Source organism: Microcebus murinus, chromosome 1, assembly GCF_040939455.1.
Source record: "Microcebus murinus isolate Inina chromosome 1, M.murinus_Inina_mat1.0, whole genome shotgun sequence".
In the NCBI taxonomy this organism is placed as follows: Eukaryota; Metazoa; Chordata; class Mammalia; order Primates; family Cheirogaleidae; genus Microcebus; species Microcebus murinus.
The window spans coordinates 146,836,714-146,856,019 of record NC_134104.1 but is presented as its reverse complement, the minus strand read 5'-3'; the positions used below and the strand labels follow the sequence as shown (position 1 = coordinate 146,856,019).

At 42.5% G+C, this 19,306-nt stretch overlaps 2 protein-coding genes across 6 annotated transcripts in view; both read right to left on the bottom strand.

Annotated features, from left to right (window-relative positions):
* Positions 1-19,306, bottom strand: part of MYRIP (myosin VIIA and Rab interacting protein) — a 334,798-nt gene that overhangs the window by 105,413 nt on the left and 210,079 nt on the right. The gene's annotated exons all lie outside the window — the stretch shown is intronic.
* The window catches only part of RPL14 (ribosomal protein L14), a 301,323-nt gene that overhangs the window by 271,893 nt on the left and 10,124 nt on the right, over positions 1-19,306 (bottom strand). The gene's annotated exons all lie outside the window — the stretch shown is intronic.

Below are 19,306 nucleotides of genomic sequence, written 5' to 3'. Positions count from 1 at the left end.
CAGCTGAGGCCCCATTTTCAATTAAGAGAACTGTCCATGTTTGGAAATATCTCCTGACCAAGTGACGATCTTAAATAATTTTTAATTAACTTCAGCTTACTAAAACTTCTTTCTCAAGATGTCAGGGTGATCGGTATTGTTAATAATAAAAAAAGAATCCTTAAGTACACTTCCAAATTTGGATAATTTGCTTGCACTAAGCAAAATTCCCATGAATCAGTTTTAGAAGAGCCAAACATGATGCTGATTTTTAATTGCAAATTATTGATACTGGATGCTGCTTAAAACTATGTCAGATATAATTTCTGTAGGATTTAAATCATCACAATACTTAAGAGCCAAATCACTGGCTGCTTTTTATAAATCAGGTATTTATGGAAAATAACTTTTCTCAAGTTAAAAAATCTAAAATCTGAAGGTATTTTATTTCTCATATCTCCATTTCACATGTAAAGTGAGGACATCTCTAATCTCCTTAATTTCTATTTGATATGCACTTTTCCAAAAATAATTGATACTCTTATCTAATGATTCATACATTTCCAGTTTCTTTTGCATTTATTTTCAAACTCATAAGGTATCTTCATAACTCTTGTTAAAGTTTTATATTCATTAAGCAGTCTTTCAGAGTTACATTCTCATTACTTACAGCTCTCAATTGAAAATGAGATAAAGAGTAGATTTTGAAAACATTATTGATGAGTTGGCTTCCATTTTAGGCCAGGAAAGCGATACTATAATAAATTCTGGTTTTGATATAATATTATAATATAATATTCAAACTTGAAATCATGTTTTAAGTTTAATATACCTACTTCCCAATTTTTCAATATTTTTTTCAGATATTTTAATATTTGAGAAACATTAACCCTTAAAAATACATAAAAACATGAGATGGGGGCATATTTCTTTTGGTCTCAGTCTCTGATATGGCTCAGCATGGCATTATTGGAATCCTGTGTATACTTAAAAGTTATATATTTTGTTCATTATGAATTTTTTGCATTGATCTTGAATTTTAAAAATACTATATCACCATACTATTTGTCTTGATTACTGAGATTTTTGGGGTCCAAGGGGAGTGCCCCAACCACAGCCCTGACAAGACAGTGCCACGCTGGCACTAGTGGGCACCTGGTGGGAGACAGCTTTGCCAGTGCAAAAAGCAGTGGCGCCCAGAGCAGCTAGTGGCCCAAAGAGCACAGCAGTGGTACCCAGGGGACTAGGGTGGTGGATGGATGTGCGGTGTCCAGATTGTACCAAGGATGAAGGAGCAGCAGAAAAAGAGAGAAAAAGACTCACAGATGCTACTGTTAATAGTCAAGACTTTTGCCCTTTAGAAGCTTCCAGAAATTCACAGTGGTGGGGTGAGGTAGGAAAAGAGCTTCGTGGGAGGCTGGAGTCTTGCATTAAAAGGGATGAAAATCAGTGAAACACTATTACCTATAGTATTACCTATATAAGGGTCTGCATGAGGATATGTTTCTGACCTGGTCTGGAAGTGGGTGTCTCAGGGCACCCCCCTTCTCTTCTAGGACTCTCCTAGGTGTTACTCTCATGGCTTGGGCACAGCCGTGCACATCCTCTCTGCAGCCACTCCGGCCTCAGCAGGACCTGTCCAGCTGTCCCCATCTGGCCCTCCAGGGGCCCTCTCTAGACCTAAGGCCACTGGCACTGACCTTGCCCTGAACTTTTCCATCCCCAGCTGGCCTCTATAGCTGTGGCTCCACCCTCGTGCTGGATTCGCTCCTCTCTCTGCAGTTCAACGAGTTTGACTCAGAGTTAGCCAGGCAGTTGTCAAGCCCGGGGGGATGGGGAATGAAATGGTTTCATTTAGCCTCAGTTGTTTGGAGGCAGGAATGGAGTTCATGGGAATATGGCTTTTCTTCTGTTTTCTTATTTATAAAGCTGATTGGGATGTACTTCTTTTATTTGTCAGAATCAACTTGAAGTGAGTAAGAGAATTTAACCGTGCTTATTTGGAGAGCTGCTGCTCCTGCTGTAGCTGCAGCAATTTGTACTCTGAGCCAAGCTGGCCCAGAAGGGCAATCTTGCATCCTCCCAGCACTAATCGGTACGATCTGGGGACCAAGATAGCAAAGAACAGCCAGCCCATATGGATTCTTTCCTCAGCCTCATCACTCAGTGTGCGGCCTTGAAGGCATCAATTTATCCTTCTGCACCTCTCCTCCTTCCTCCTCAGAATACAAATGATCACAATTTCCTGCAACCAAATTTCCAGGGACACATAAAGGCTGCACTGGAGGCTGCCTCACTGATGTCCTGACACACTGATGTGTGCCTATTTTGCTCTGATAGCATCTCCACATTCATATCAAAAATGTGTGTAATTCCCTTTTTGGTTTATTCATCTGTTTGCCCAATGGCAACATTAAGCTATATAGTGTGGTGTCTTCCCTTTAAATTAAGTTCCTAGCTCGTTGTTGGAGCAAGAAGATGATCTGATTACTGTTGAAAGTAGCCAAGTCTGGACTTTAGCTATAATAGACACACAATATATTACTGTGAAAATTAAAAGGCAGGGACTTTGCTACATTAAGTGAGTAGTTAACGATATCATAAAAACTTCACTGTTCATTCATAGTAAAGTACTTAGGTTGAGGCTGCAGTGTAATTAACACCTGCCACTTACTGAAGACCTATTACGCACCTGCCTCCTTTCAGTCCTCAAAACAAACTACTAGACAGGTGTTATTTTGTGAAAACAAAAGCCACATAGCTGGTTAACGGTGAAGCCAAGGGCCTGGCTCTTTTTTGTCTACTAATTTTTAAAAATAAAAATGATTAATACATAGGTCATAGGATTTAAAATTTAAGTCCCCTGCTCACCCATGTTCACTATCCCTCCATTTCCTATCTCCAAAGGCAAATAATATTATCAGTTCCTTCCTTACATCTGAACACACAAGAAAGTACTAAAAGATATTGCCCTTTGCTCTTTTTCTGTATAAATGGCAACACGCCATTATACACTGTTCTGTATTTGCTGTTTTCATACGAACACATCCTGGAGATCATTTCTTATTAGTAAATAGGTTCTTTATTCCTGTTTAGGGGTCCTTAAGTGTTTCACTTTATGGCCATTTTATACTTTATTTAACCTGTGCCCTACTGATTGATATTTAGATTGTTTCCTAATTTGCTATGACATCAGTGCTGCAGGCAATGGTCTTTAAACCTGTCTCTTTGCATATGGGTAAACACGTCTGCAAGATAAATTCCTATAGATAGAATTGCAAGGCTGAAAGGTATATGCAGCAGGAACTTCACAGATATTGCCACATTTCCTTCCATGTAGGTTATTCCAGTTTACAGAATCACAGCAACATAAAAGCATCTTTGCCAGCGTGGTGTGTTATTCAGTTTTTTTTATCTTTGCCAATCCAATCAGTGAACACTGGTATGCCACTGTAATTTTAATTTGCATTTATCATATTATAAAGGAGGCTAAGCATTTTTTAAAGAGCTATTTGTGTTTCATTTTCTGAAAATTCTCTGTTCGCTTGTCTTGTTATTTATTAGGTTGGACTTTCTTGGATTTAAAGGAGGATTTCTGTGTTAGGAAAATTAGGTTTTGCAATATAAATTACAAATAATTACCCTGAATTGTCATTTGCCTTTGATTTAGTTAATGGTTTTTTTTTTGACATGCAGACAATTTTTAAAAAAATTTTTATGGAGCTTCTGATTTGGGGTCACACATGGTAAGGCCTCCCATGATTTCTTTTTTTTAATTTGGTTTTATTTTTTACACTAAAATCTCTGGTCCAAATGAAATTAATTTTGATGTCAGATATGGGGTAAGGATCCAAATTTACTTATTTTTTCCAGATGGAGCTAAGATTTGAATCAAGGTCTGGCAACAAAGCTGCCTTTATATCCATTACATGCTAAGGGCTGCTGTTCCTCTTCTGCTTCTGTTGTCACAGGCTGTACCAGGAAATCAATGTCCTACATTGATGATAACGGGTGAGACTTCTGCGAGATGGGCCAATATTTATTCTTGAGGGAAGAAATGGAGCCAAGGTATGTGGAGGACACTGGACATGGATAGTAAATAAAAGATTTCAATTTGGAAATCTAACAAATAAGCACATAGAAGTGGGAATAATCTGCAAAGAAGTGGAACATATGTGGACAGAAGTTTACCCCAACCAGTGGAGGATAAGAGCTAAATGATGGGAGTTTGTGATATAATGTAAGGGGATTTAATTTGCATAAGCCCAATAGCTACAACGTGGCTTTGATAAAAATCACACGTTGTAATTTGAGACTGTCAGTTCTGTTTCTGATTTCCAGTGCCCAGGGTCACTGTTATTACTCCTGTTCTGATTTGATATGACCTGTGCCTTTCAGGCCCTCTGATTAACACATTTAGACTGAGTATGTAACATTTTCATTAATTAGCAAATTTTCCTAAACTGACCACCCAAAGGTGGCATAGTTGCTACAAAAATTTCAAAAGAATAAACATTTATTTTATAAAGTGGTGAAGGATTGAAAGGCAGATGTGTTCTCACTGGATGCTACAGTCCCATTGGCAGCAAACCGTGAGCAGGCCACAGCCATGGCCGAGCTATGTGTGCAAGACTTTTGAGACCATGACGGCAGAGAAAGAACACAATGGGAGAGAACAATGAAGAGTGCTACAGCCTCCATTCATTCCAAACTTACGAAACCATGGAAGAGGAATCAGTAGAAACATGTTTTGGTACGACTCATGAGAAAAGGGCTTCAGAGCTGAAATAACAGTTTAACTGAGATGGCAGAGAAAAGCCTTAACAACTTCTCCAAATCAACCAATCATTTTAATGTTTCATTGGATACACTTGTGCATTAATTCGTGGCTGACTAAGAACCTGCAATGCCCACACAGGATATGTTCTGTTTTCCAGCCCTGTAGTGCACATCCTCTACAGTCTGCCAAAAACCAAGACGCCATACTCTAAACCCCTAAGTTCAAAATGGTAGCTTTCAACCTGAGGCAAAGACCCAGACAGACAGGCTTACGCCTGCTACTCTAGACCAGACGAAATGGTGCCAAGGCAAAGATTGCTGAATTTAGAGAAAATAAATTGTTAGAAGCAATGAGCCTTCTCCTTACTCTACCTCCCGGGGCAAGAATAATGACAGAGGTCCTTACATATATATTTTGGAGGGGGAAGTTTCATAGAGTAGGGGATGGTTTCCAGTTACAAATTTCTGAAGATGGCAGCACTGGGATGAGTCTTATGCTGGTGCTCATCATACTCAGGTGTGTGAGTGGGGTTGGTGGGGGGATGGCGGTAGTGGTATAAGTTGCTCCTTGGGGAATTTAATACCATCACCTCCTTTCCAAGGCCTACACATGGCACAGAGGAGGGTGTGAATGCTTCTGCTTGGCTGACGTTAGCTGGAAGGTAAGGGTGCCAGGAGATCCCAACATCGGGGCAAGAAGATCTGTGTCACAGAGTTGTGACTGTGCCCTAGTCAGGGTCAGGCAAAGGGCGTGCTGGAGACCCTGAGGGACGGTCAGCCCCAGGGAGCCTGTGGAGCCAGTGAACGCTGCAGTACCTTCTTTAGTGACATTTGAGAATTCAAGCTTTTCATGAGTCCATGCCAATTTCTACTCCTGTTCTACCTAACCTTGATCTTGTGCAGTTGTCGTTATCTGCGTTGCAATGAGCTGTTTCCATAGCAGGTTGAGGAGGGGGCAGGAGGGCTCAGAGTTCAAAGCTCAGGTTTGGTGTTCTCTATGTGGTCTCTTATGGAGCCCACCTGGGGAAACTGACACTCTGTCATAAAATAGCCAAGTAAATTCCACAGCAAAGCACCAGTAGAAGAAGGATCTATGAACATGGGATCAGGAATCTTGCTCCAAGTTTGTTCCTGAGTCTAACTTTTTGAGTGACCTTGAACTTTATAAATCTGTGGTTCTTCTTATATAAACTAAGAGGGTAGAAATACAAGATCTTTAAGTTCTATTCTATCTCAGTTCTTAGATTCTAAATCTGCATACCTGCTTTAAAATACTAATTTTATTTTAAAACTAAAAATGTAATATACACATAAAGTAAGGAGGAACCAAACACTTGTCCTCTTTGGATGACAAATCTCACATCAGGGGCAACTTTTTCTTGGGTATCTTCCAAGATTTCCAGGTGTAGATAGAAATACATATAGTCATATGAGTATTTCCACGTCAGCACACATAGAAATACCTCATTCCCTTTCTCCCCTCCCTGTAGAATATTCTACAATAGGTGTCTATCAGAGTTTATTCACGTATCATAGTTTATTGTAAATGAGAGACATTTAGAATGTTTCCTAGTATTTTGCCATTCTAAACAATATTGCAATGACTATTTGTAGGCATATGTGTCTACACCACGTATTCCTAGCGATGGAATGGTTAGCTCAAAGGTTATGTGCCATTGTAATTTTGATCGCTACTGCCAAATTGTCCTCCAGAGAAAAAGAGCTGGGCTGATTTACGTCCCCAGAGATGACAGCACATTCAAGCGCTGCTTCCTCCATCCTGTCAGCACGGAGGAGCCATCAAAGCTCTTGATGTTAGCTAATCTAAAACAATTTGATATTTCGTTCTTTTAATTTGCATTTCCTTATGAGAGCTGTTAAGCATCCTTGCAGAGGTTTCCTCTTCTCTGAACTTTGCTCCCTTTTTCCTTTGTTGGTTTGTTTGCCTTTGATTTATGAATATTCTTAACTAAGTCAGTGCTTAATTGTTATATATATGCTAGCCTATATTTGTAAGATTGCCAATGCCCCAGCTTTTATCTTGTCATTTGTTTTTTGACATTATGGTATACAGTCCTTGTCATTTAACGACAGGGATTATGTTCTGAGAAATGTATTGTTAGATGATTTCGTTGTGTGATTATTATAGAGTGCACTTACACAAACCTAGGTGGTACAGCGTACTACACACCTAGGCTATATGGTTTAGCCTATTGCTCCTAGGCTACAAACCTGTACAGCATGTTACTGTACTGAATATTGTAGAAAACCATAACACAATGGTAAGTATCTGTGTATCTAAACATAGAAAAGTACAGTAAAAATACATTATTATAATCTTATGGGACCAGCATCGTATACATGGTCCATTGTTGATCAAAATGTCATTATGCAGCACGATTATATTGTGCCTTGCAAGACAGCTTTAAATTTCACATTGCCAAATGATTGCTTTCTCTTTAAATTTTATAGGCTTTATATATTTCCTAAAAAGGATGCTTCCAGACTAAGATTGTAAAAGTATATTCTTCGATATATTCTTCTAATACTTTCATACTTTTACTTTTTAACATTTCAATCCTTGGACCATCTGGAATTTATTTTGATGTAAACTGAGATTTAACTTTATTTTTTTTTCCAAATGGGTAACCAGTTGTCCCAGCATTATTTATTAAATAACTGTCCCATATGGCTCTGAAATGTCACTTCATCTATTAAATCTCCCCATGGATTGAGGTCTTTTCTTTTTACATTGTTCTGAAGGTCCATACATGTACCAGAACCAAACTGTTTTAATGACTGTAGCTTTATAATAGATTTCAATACAGTATCTGGTAGGGCTACTAATACTGAATTTCAGAGGAAAAAAGTCCACTCTCAGGCTGGTACAACAGTCACAAAAGTGGCCCTGTGGATCATGAGTCCACCTGGTCAGAACCAGAAAGAGGAGCCTGTTGACCACATGCAATTTCCTGATGGTCAGCCTGGCTCACGCTACCAACATTCACTTTGCGAGATGAAAGATACTGAGGCACACATGCTCGGACCTAGGAGGGCTAGATGAGCCTGTAGGTCTACCCTCTCCTCTGACACCTCCAGAGAGGCTGTGACTTCTCTGAGTTCCCACGCCACTACAGTGACCCTGGGACTGTGGGCACTCAGGCTCAATGATGGCCAAACTATGATGAAACATTCGGGTTGCCCCCAAAACATAGCTGGCCAGTAATGACTTCTACCAGCTTTAGAAAGTGATGGGCTAAAGCCCTGCCCAGCATGCTGCTACTGGAGTAGGAACTGGAATGGGTTGATAAAGATTGGATTGGCCCAATTCAACCATTCCTTCCTTCCTTCCATTGTGCTCACACGCATTTACTGAGGACCAGCATGAGTCAAACACTCTTAAGGCCCATGTGTGTTGCCCATTTGTCCCTTCCTCCTCCTCTCTTTCCCCTCTTCACTCTCCCTTTCTCCTTTTATTCCACCCCCCACCTGCCAAGAGACATTCGTTTCTCTATTCCTAGGGAACTCAACTGTGTTTGTGTGTGTTTTCCAGGCTTAATCCACCAAAGTCCCTGCTTTCACTCCTACCTGATTCCAAACACATGTAATCAAGGCTGGTATGAATGGTAGGACAAACACAGATGGATTCCAGGACTTTCCATCTCTGGTCCAGACCTTGTTAAGAACCCAGGGGTACATAGAAGCAATGCAAGGAACAATCAGCTAACTCCCCAGTCTGTCTACTGACCTTAAATATCTTAAACCCTCACTTCTCTGACCTGTGAGTGAGGCGATCGACACTTGTATTTTTAATAACAAGTAGCAAGCACACAGAAAAAGACTTTCAGGTCAGGAAGAAACCTTTGAGATCATCAAGTCTGCTCAGAGAGGTGAAGTGGTTAGCTCATGTTCACACAGCTAGTTAGCAAGATCTAACTAGATCTGCGGCCCAGATCCACTGATGCTGGACTAGGGTGCTCTCTCACCAGGGTATGCTTTCTCTTAACTCCTGGAAACAGGAACCATTTGCTTGCCTTCTTAACACAGTAATTACTCAACTATTTATTATGCCATGTACTTGGGTAACTTTTATTTTTTCCCCCAAATGTCCTTTATATAAAACCTACAGAGAACCCCAATATATCAGATAAAAGCTGAACCATAGTCTCAAAGTGTGGGCCAGGAACTCAGAGCCCACAAGCCAGGCCCAGGAACACCCCAAAGAGTCCCTGGGGCTCCTGTACTGTCACAGTCCACGGTCACCGTCAACATCATTGATGACTCAACAGTCATGTTAACATACTGCCCCCCCCCCCCAACCAACTCTACAATTCCTTATACATCACACAACCTTTTGGTGGATATGCTAGAAAATGGGTCTTTAATCTTTTTTTTTTTTTCTTTTACACTGTAAAGTTAGTCTGTGTAGCTTCTAGGTGAACAAAAAGATCTCACCTCTGTGTCAAGTAGAACTAGTCTCTGGAGTTTAATGCATTTTAAACATTTTACAAGCGACATTTGCTGAAGCAGTTGATCAAGTGATCAAGACACGGGATTTGGTTTTCTACTCTAGGGCAATTAGCTTAGCTACAAATGATCTGGCCTCAATGCTATCCAAACATTTCAGGTGGGCAGCCTTTCTGTTAAATATTAATAACTTGCTGCTTCTCTTCTCATGAACCAGCTTAAGCAGGTGATGCTGAGAAGGGACCTTGAAACCTACATAGACAAGATTGCCTTCTGCGAGAGGCTAGGTCCTAATTTTGGCATTCTCAGGTGTCATATTGAAGGTTTTCCATTTCTTTGCCTCAATACTCTGGGATTTTTTTCTTTGTTTGGATGTGTAGAAAGGTCTATCTGGAAATTGAGATGCCCAAGTGATCTGTTTGCATTAAAAAATAGATGAGTACACTACACAAACGTACCCCCAGCCCACATACACACCTTCTTTATGAACTGCAGAGTACCATGAGACATTTGTGGTTATTTGAGAATAATCACAGAGAGGGACCTCAAGTTGAGATTAGAGAAGGGTGGTAAAAAAGAGAGGAGAGCAGAGGTCTGTGTTTCTGCAGTGAAGCTTTGGAGTAATGAAGGAAGCTAAGCACCACGCCCCTGGCCTTGGCCATGTGTGCATGGGCCTGTGAGAAGAGGGGCTACTGAGAGGGGTCACAGGGAACAGAGCACCCAGGCCTCCTGTGGGGGGCAGGAGAAGTGCCAGGTGCCTGGAGAGAGATGTGTGGTCCCCCTGGGCATGCACGGGCCTCCTGACCTCGGCTGTGCCATGCCAAGGAGGTGAAGCAGAGTCACCCATTCCTCTCCAACCTCAAGTGTCTCGGGCATCTTTGAGATCAGAAATCAACATTACTTTTACTCATCATTTTTCTTGTTCACATGACTGGTCCTCTGAGCTTGCTTCTTTTAGCCTTGGCCTCTTGCCTCTAAGCTAGACTTGCTTCATACAGGACATTTCCTCATGGGCTGGAAGGGCAATTTTCCTACAATTCTCTACAGGGGCAATGCTGTCTATTATGCTCATAAGCACAGGCTGGCTTCTGGGCAAAGCAAGCTGCAGATGGATGCAAATGTGCCCTTTCTAAGGCAGCAGCCACAGATCAGAGAGCTTTTCAAAGTCAAAATCCTGTGGTCTCTCAGGGCCTCCTTCCCTCCATTCCCCGTTAAGGCTCCGTTCCCCACAAGTCTGCCTTGCCCCAAAAGGCCCAGGCTCTGGTGGGCAGAAGTGGGTAAAAAATGAGGTGACAGGCCCCAAGGCTGGCTGTGCTTTCGCTGTGCATGGTGGGCATCAGGCAGGCAGTGTTGGTCCCCCTTGTCATTAGCTGCCCTTTGTCCCCACACACATCTGCTCTCTATTCTTGCAGGCACTGCCTAGGCAGGCACTGCATCCTGTCCAGCTCTATCCTTCCCAGTGCTGAGCACAGTGGGTACTCCATGACACTCACTGTATCAAGCTGCCACCATCACCACTTCCAACACATGTCCCTTCAATGCAGGGCACTGGGGATTGGGGACACAAGTAGGATTGCTTCCCTGCAGCAGGGTGCACGGGACCCTTCCTCAGCCACAAAGACAACCCACAGCAAGATTTACTAGCATCAAACGCACAGCTCAGGCCAAGTCCTAGAGCAGTGGGGCTGCAGCGGTCACTACGGGCTGGTCCGGAGGAGACTTTGAGCACATGGAGCAGGGAGGCTAGGCATCATGACCCGACACAGTAGAAATGCAAGGAAGAAGGGCACAAGGTTTATTTGAAATGGAGCGTGCATTTTTGTGAGCTGCATGTTTGTGAGCATATCCCTCCCAACAGCAATCTTCCCCAGCTTCTTGAAAGGTGACGACTCTGGGCCCGTCTGCTCCCATCTCTCCAGGCTTTTGCCCCCAATTCCTTTCCCCTCTCCCTTACACCGTTGACCTCTCAACTGGCACCTTCCCATCAGCACGACCTATATTAAGTGTCTCTTCATCAGTTAAAAATGAACATACCAAAACCTCCATCTTCTCTCAGTCCCTACATTTCCCTCTGGTTTTAAAATACAGGTTTGATTGTTATTCGGGTATGGGGAGGCCAACAGATCAGGAGGCGGCTGCCATTGAGAAGGTCGTCTGTTATACTCACAGGCCCCGAGAGGAGCAGGTACACCATAGGGTGCCCATGGGGCAGCTGCAGGGAGGTCGGGGGCAGAGGGGGTGAGGGGAAAGTGTGAGCAAGAGCTTCATTGTGGTTTCCACGGGAAGGGATGGATGAGACAGGGTAAGAAGATTAGGGTTGCCTAGTTTGAGTAATTTCAGTGGGCTCTGGGCGTAGGGGTGTCTCTGCGTGACTGGTACTTGGCCCTGAGTATGAGAGCCCCACAGAGGAAGTGGTGGGGTATGGGCTCCCATTGGCTGGTCTGCATCAGAAAGACACACCCACATGTGGGTCATTTACTATCTAGCATCTGAAAGGCACACCCACGTGTGGGTCATTTACTATCTCTAGGGATGGGCAGTCCCTCCAGCAGTAGCAGGGCCCTAGGTGTCAAAGCATCAAATGCAGACACTAGAACACGTGGTTATCACATCTTTGTCCTTAGCAGCCAGGACTCTTATGGCTCGTGACCGCAGTTTTAACTTCTTCACTTCCCACTGCCTCCTCAAACAATCCAGCGTTCGTTCCGCTGAAATTGCTCTTGCCAAGGTTCCAGGACCTCCTTGCTGAATCGAAGGGTCACCCTGTTGATCTTAGCTCACATGCAGTTTCAGCCCATAGTTTTATGTGTGTGACTTCCTCATTGCTTCTGGAATGCTTTCCTCCCTTCATCTTCCCTGATGCCCTGACTGCTCCTTCTCCAGCTTGGCCCTCGGTGAAGACCCCTTCTCCACTGCCCTTCTGTTGAACATCAGCACTCGCAGAGCCCTGTCTCTTATGACACAAGGAGTAAGGTAACTCAGGGCTACACCTGTGGCATCAGCTGCACCCTCTGTGGACCCGTCAGCCCTGCTCATTGTATAACTGCACTCTGCCTCCCGCCTCCCACTCAACATGCCTCAAATTCCACACTCTTGTCTTTTTCACACAGCCTGGCTGTGGCCCTAAACCCCTATCTCAAGGACCTGTTGTCTTTGACTTACTCCCTCTCTCACAATCACAGCTAACTCATAACTGACTGCTGCCTTTTCCCCCCCTGCATGTTGGCTGAAACTACATCGTTACATCATTACATCATTTCCTCTGCAAACACTTAACTTTCCGCTGTCACCATCTCCCACCTGGATAACCGTGCAAAGCCTTCTAACCGACCTGCTGGCCCGGCCTCTGCCCTCACTTTAAGGTAATTCTCCATGCTAAGGTCAGAATGGCCACTCTCCAGGGCAGGGTGCTGATGCAGTCAGTTCTGCATTTTGGAAAGATGGCTCCTTATTAACTCAGGGTTAATGGCAGCTTTAAAACTTTCTATGAAGGCATTTGCTTCTCAATCTGGCATTGTGTCTCTCCATCAGATGCACCTTCCATTACCCTGGCATTAGACCTGGCACAAAGTGCTTATCAAGTCCAGAAAGGGCTTGTCAGCATGACTTAAAATGCAGTCAGTCAGTCTGGCACCTAGTACAGTACCTGGGGTGGTTTTTTGGGTCCTTTTCCCTAGCAGTACATTTGTTTAGACTGTAATTCTTCTGACTGCGATGCTTTCAGCTGGCTGCCTTCAGGGATATCTATAACGTCGCTGTGGCTGGAGACGTCTCGCAGTCTAAAGACCGGGGCCTTGCCTTGCTGTTTCCTCTGCCTCCCATATTCAGCTGGGCTGACTCCTGCTCTTCATCTGACTCAGCCCAGTGACAAGCTGTGTCTAGAAGACCTCCCAGACTGAGTGAGAAGCACCCCCCCCCCCCCCCCCCCCCGTGCTCTCGAAGTCCCTTCTGCCGATTCCTATTAGGGTATTCATTATGCCATACTAAAACTTCCTGTTTTCTGCCTTTTACACAATGTTATGGCAGGACCTGTCACATAATCTGTGGTGGCATGAGAAAAATTAAACCGAGGGCCCCTTGTTAAGAAATTATTAGCAATTTCAAGATGACAGCAGCAGAGCATTAAACCAAACCTCAGGGCCATAAAGTGGCTGTAATCCCATGCAGCCATGTTCTCTGCTGTGTGCTCAGGGTGTGGCTGTGGCCTGGCACCCAGCAGGCAGTCAATGACCATTTGCAGACTTTAAGAATGGCACAATATGCAGGCGTTACACGTGGTTGTCATCATCTAATTTTTTAAAAATTGAGAGCATGGGCTTCAACAGTAGTATAATATATTGATAAAGCATGTACAAAGTGATAAAAATATCAGTTGTCATCATATACATCAATAGGGTTTGCTGATATTTAACAGCCAGATGCTTGGGAAAAATAAAAAAAATCAAAATCCAATTATATGTTGTTGACAGGAGACATGTCAAAAAAAATTATAGAGAAGATTAAAAATGAAAGAAAAGGCTGGAGGGCACCAAGAAGACGCAAAGAAAACAAAGGGAGAACAAATCAGACAAAATGAAATTCAAGAAAAACCCATTAAGTAACATAGATGGTTCTTTTCCCATTGATAAAAGTAATAAAACATGATAAAGATATAATGGGCTGAATAATAAAATTTACACATATAACACACAATCTGTTAGAAAAACAGATTTTTTTTTTTTTTTTTTTTTGAGACAGAGCCTCACTTTGTTGCCCTGGCTAGAGTGAGTGCCGTGGCGTCAGCCTAGCTCACAGCAACCTCAAACTCCTGGGCTCAAGCGATCCTCCTGCCTCAGCCTCCCAAGTAGCTGGGACTATAGGCATCTACCACCATGCCCGGCTAATTTTTTATAGATATATTTTTAGTTGGCCAATTAATTTCTTTCTATTTTTAGTAGAGACGGGGTCTCGCTCAGGCTGGTTTCGAACTCCCGACCTCGAGCAATCCGTCCGCCTCGGCCTCCCAGAGTGCTAGGATTACAGCTGTGAGCCACCGCGCCCGGCCAGAAAAACAGAATTTTTAAAAAATCACAGTAAGGGACTTCAAAAGCTCTCTCACCCTTTGACAGATCAAACAGACAAATGTAAGTAAGAATGGAGAGGAAGTGCACACTATCAGCTTGATTGAAAAATATACATAGGAAAGAATGTATAAAATTCGATACCTTTGAAACAGAAAGGGAACTTTTCCCCCCCAAAATATGCAAGAAAGATTCATACAAATAAATCACATCCCAGCCATAAAGAAAATTCACTAGACCACCCAAAGTGGACACTATTCAGGCAAAGTTCTCTGCACAAAGGCAGGCATTATTAACAAACTTACAAACATGAAAATTCAAACCACTTGTACATTAGATCCCCACCCTGCCCCCAATACAAAATTCCTCTTAAGTAACTTGTTTATCCAAGAAGAAATAGCAAACCTAATTGTGCTACAGAGTTTCCTGCAGTTTACGTTCTTTTCACACCTGGGTGAGACTGGCACGGGTGGCCTGTGGTCAGCACAGTTGATAGTGCAGACATCAGACTGTGCTGCACCCAGGACAGCCACTGGGAGTGTCCAGGTGCTCCCTGACCCTGCGAGGACACTGCTTTTACACTGTAACTCTTCCAGCCATGACCTTTTCCAGCCAGTGCTATTCAGGGCTACCTATGGGAGCGGTGAGACCATAAAGCAAAGGATGACTGGCACAGAAGTCCAGTGAGCGATGACCTTTTTGGGAAGGGAAGGGGGATGTGAGTGTGCTGAGGTTGTTTTCCTTAACCTAGATATTCCTTTTATTATTGTTCTTTAAGCTGTATGAATACATGTCATACACTCCTTGGTATGCAAGACACATTTCACAATTAAAACTATTTTTTTTTTTTAAAGTAGAAAAATATTAACCATAGTTGAATACATTGCTTAGCTGGGCATGCAAACACTGAATCATGATGTAGTTTCCTGAAAAGTAAGGGGATGGTATGGAAGCAGCTAAATCCTCTTATTCCACTGAGAAGTAACAGATAATGCCTAAAACCAATCAATTAACGAGCAATAATATAAGCATGCTATATAGATATGTGGAGGAAAATGTTATCGTGAGAATAACTGAAAGAGTTAAAACTGGTTCCAGGGATGGGGTAAGGGTGAGAGGAGACGGAAGTAATGAAGAAAAGTTGAAAGGCTGTTTTTCAAAATAAGTCTTAATGCTTTACACTCTGCACAGACATCTTTAATAAAAGTAAAAACTTAAAAGCATAGTGTAAGTTGTCTCATTGTAGGGAATAACAAAAATACACCTTCAAGATAAGTTTAAAAACTAGTATTATGAGACTGCCTTTTTGTGTCTTGGGTTAAAAATCTCAGTGACAGAACTATACATAGATTCAAAATAACTCAGAGGAGCAACTGCTGTGCTGGGAAAATTGTGACTGACTCAGCGTGGGTCTGATGATGATGGGAATGTTAATGTCGAAGATATAGACCAAGAGTAGAACTGGTTCATGAATGAGAAAGGAAAAGGCAAATAGTTTCCAATTAATACATGACTATACATAATGAGTGCTCTTAAAGGCATACATATCACTGTGTTAGATTTATTTTATAGGTAGACATTTGATTACTTTGTCTATACTTCTAAAAGGTTAGGTATCAAGGATGGACACAGGAATTCTACTTTTGTTCATCTTCTCATTGGGAAAATGGGGAATATTATTTTATTTGGGGTGACTTTATATTCAAGCAAAAATGGTCTACGTTTTGGGTTTCTGTAAGTTCTAAGTATGGCACTAAAGGTAGAAGTCATAAAGAAAATGATTGAGATATATTACCTTATAATTTAAAATTACCGGAGAAATTTTAAAAAATGGTAATAGCTAGACGTGGCCAGCATGTAGCCCAACAGGAACTTCCATGCTAGGGGAATTTGAGCTGGTGTGTTCTTCTAGGAGAGGGACTTGGCAGTATGCATCAGGAATCCAGCAAAGTGCTAACAGGTAAGGTATTCAGACTTATGGACAAAGATGTGCACAAGGCACTTCTTCACAGCTAATCACCAAAGTGTTCATTATATATTTAATAATAAGATGTTGCTTAATAAACTATATCTTTACCATAGCATACTACAATGGCATACTGTAATTATTGTACTTAGATGAATTTTTTTTATATAAAAATATTGTATAGGAAAGGTTATTAGATAATTCCTACCAATTAATAACCCAATTTTCTAGATAAACAAAACAAGAAAACCCAGAGTAATGTATACTTTGAGACAAAATGGGAAGGGTGCACACTAGAATGTTATCTGTGATTATCTACAGGTAGTGGGATATATTTGACATCATATTTTCTCCTTGGTATTTTCCTATTTTTTTTTTTTATCTATTCTTCTGTGGCCAGAGTTTAGCTTTGTGTTAATATTACAAACAAAAAACGTGCATGTCCTTTCTGATCCTAAGATTCCCAGCATTCTGAGTGTGCACATTAGGGGGCAGCTCACAGGTGCTCTGCCATTTCATCTGGGTCTGAGAGGATGTGCCGGACTCTCCTGGGGCAGGCAGTAGGGAAAGGGTACCCAGGCAGAGCAGACGCTGTCAGAAAAGGCACCGTGGCACTGAAGCACCTGGAGGGACAGGGGCAGAAAGCGAGCTGGAATCACTGCTGTGAGAAGGTGCTAGGTGAACATGCTATCAGCCGAGGTTTGACAGGCAGCTTGGAGCCAGGTGCTGAGGGGCCTTGAATGTGACGTTGAGGGGCTGATGGAGAGCCCTAGAAAGTTGCAGAGCAGCAAGATAAGAATAGTGGTGATACTACCGCAGGTGACCTCAGGAGGTACTGCTTTTCAAACTTCTGGTTGTCATTCATGAGTGGCTCAAGACCGTCATTAAAAACAAACAACTAGAATAGAAATACCTGAGTGCTCAGCTTATAGCAACGGTAAGTAGTGTTTTGCCAAACTTTTGCTTTCTTGTACAGGAGTTTTGTCTATAAGAGTGTGTATGTATCTGCCTCCTGGATTGTGACATTAAACAAAACTTCTTTTGTTTTTTTTTTTTTTGAGACAGAGTCTCTCTCTGTTGCCCAGGCTACAGTGAGTGCCATGGCGGCAGCCTAGCGCACAGCAACCTCGAACTCCTGGGCTCAAGCGATCCTGCTGCCTCAGCCTCCCGAGTAGGTGGGACTACAGGCATGCGCCACCATGCCTGGCTAATTTTTTTCTATATATATTAGTTAGCCAATTAATTTCTTTCTATTTATAGTAGAGACGGGGTCTCGCTCTTGCTCAGGCTGGTTTCGAACTCCTGATCTCGAGCAATTTGCCCACCACAGCCTCCCAGAGTGCTAGGATTACAGGCATGAGCCACCGTGCCCGGCTAAACAGAACTTCTTAATGTGGGTCAAAAAAAGTTTGTAAGTCACTGCTGAAGCCCCATCAGACTAGCACCTCCCTCCTCTGGGGTGCACATGTAACTCTGAAATGCCAGAGTTGACCCTCCTGGCTGCCAGAGATAAGTGACCTCTTGTGCCATTTCCACAACCTGATACTGTAGTTTCCCAGGGGGGTCCTCATCTGGCTCAAATGCCACCATCAGGACCAGGAGTCAAGGATTGGGCTTACAAATTGAGCAAGGTAAATTAAACCCACCCATTTACCTCTGCTCTTTCCTAAATCCCATTAAAATACAAATAAGACACAAAAGCCGAAAAACTCCTACGGAGACACAGCAATAATACCTAGGAAGCTGGAAAGCAGGCGAAGCCTAGTAAAGGACTCGGCACGCTGGAGAAGCTAAACCCTGACGCCGCAGTGGGGAACCCTGATTCGTACATCAGAACCCCATCAAGGCTCAGGAATTGCAAACGTCGGTTACCTTTGGAAGTGGGAGCGCAGGTAGATAAAGCACTTAGGCCCTGGGTCTCCTTTTACACTGTGTCCCTCATCAGTGGAAGACTTGAGGTTCACTCAAGTCTTATATAGAGGGAGTCTGAGACCAGGGCTCTGAGATGCAGGGTGCCCACAGGGAACAGATGGGTCGATCCCCACCACTGGATGCTAGATCTGGCATTGGTCCCCAGCGGCCACTGGGGCTCCGCTACACTGACTGTCAAACCTCCATTCCTAGTGGGAGACTGGAGCATTCCTCTGTGGGGAAACTGATCAACTCTAAAGAAAATGCCCACTGAAAGTTCCCCGCATAAAGCAATCCAGCCAGATCACCATAGGCTGAAGCCCAGCAGTCAATGAGCCCCACTCAGCCCTACTGACCCTCAGATCAGCTTTCAGTGCATCTCTCTTAAAGATGAACTGACAGTCCTGGGTCACTGGATCCTTGAGCAAAGTTGCTATCATTAAAGACAAACACCAAAATAAACAGAAAAAAGAAACTCAAAGGAAAAGAAAACTTCAAGAAATACTAGTGAGAGAATACATTGCAGGTATGAAGAAACAACATTACAGTAGAAGGAACAGACAAAAATAACTCTTAGAAATAAAAAAAAATTATTGTGGAAATGAAACATTTAAGAGATAGGACTTATGGTAAAGTTGAGGATATCATCTGGAAAATAGGACAAAGAGAGAAAAAAGAAAAGAGGAGAAAAAAAGAAAACTAGAGAGTTAACCTGAGAGGTCTAATATTTGCACTCTAGAAGAAATAAAAGGAAATGGAAGAAAGAAAATAATCAAAGAAGTAATTCAAGAAAATTTCCCAAGCCTGAAAAAGCTGTGTTTCCGAAGTGAAATTTTTATAAATAAATAAATAATAATAATAATAAAAGGCTCAAGTACAATGGCAGAAGGAAATACCCAAATGAAAGCACCACTGGTTAAATTTTATAATATTGGGAGCAAAGAGAAGATCTTACAAGCTTTAAAAGAGGGGAGAAAAGCCACATACAAAGGATCAAATATCAGAATGCCTTTGGTCCACTCAACACCAATATACCAAAAACTGTTTTTTTATAGTCACAGTGATAAAACACTGAAAACTGATCTAACAAAGACTATATTATAACTACACTGGGAAAATGGAAGAAAGGATGATTGTATGTGTT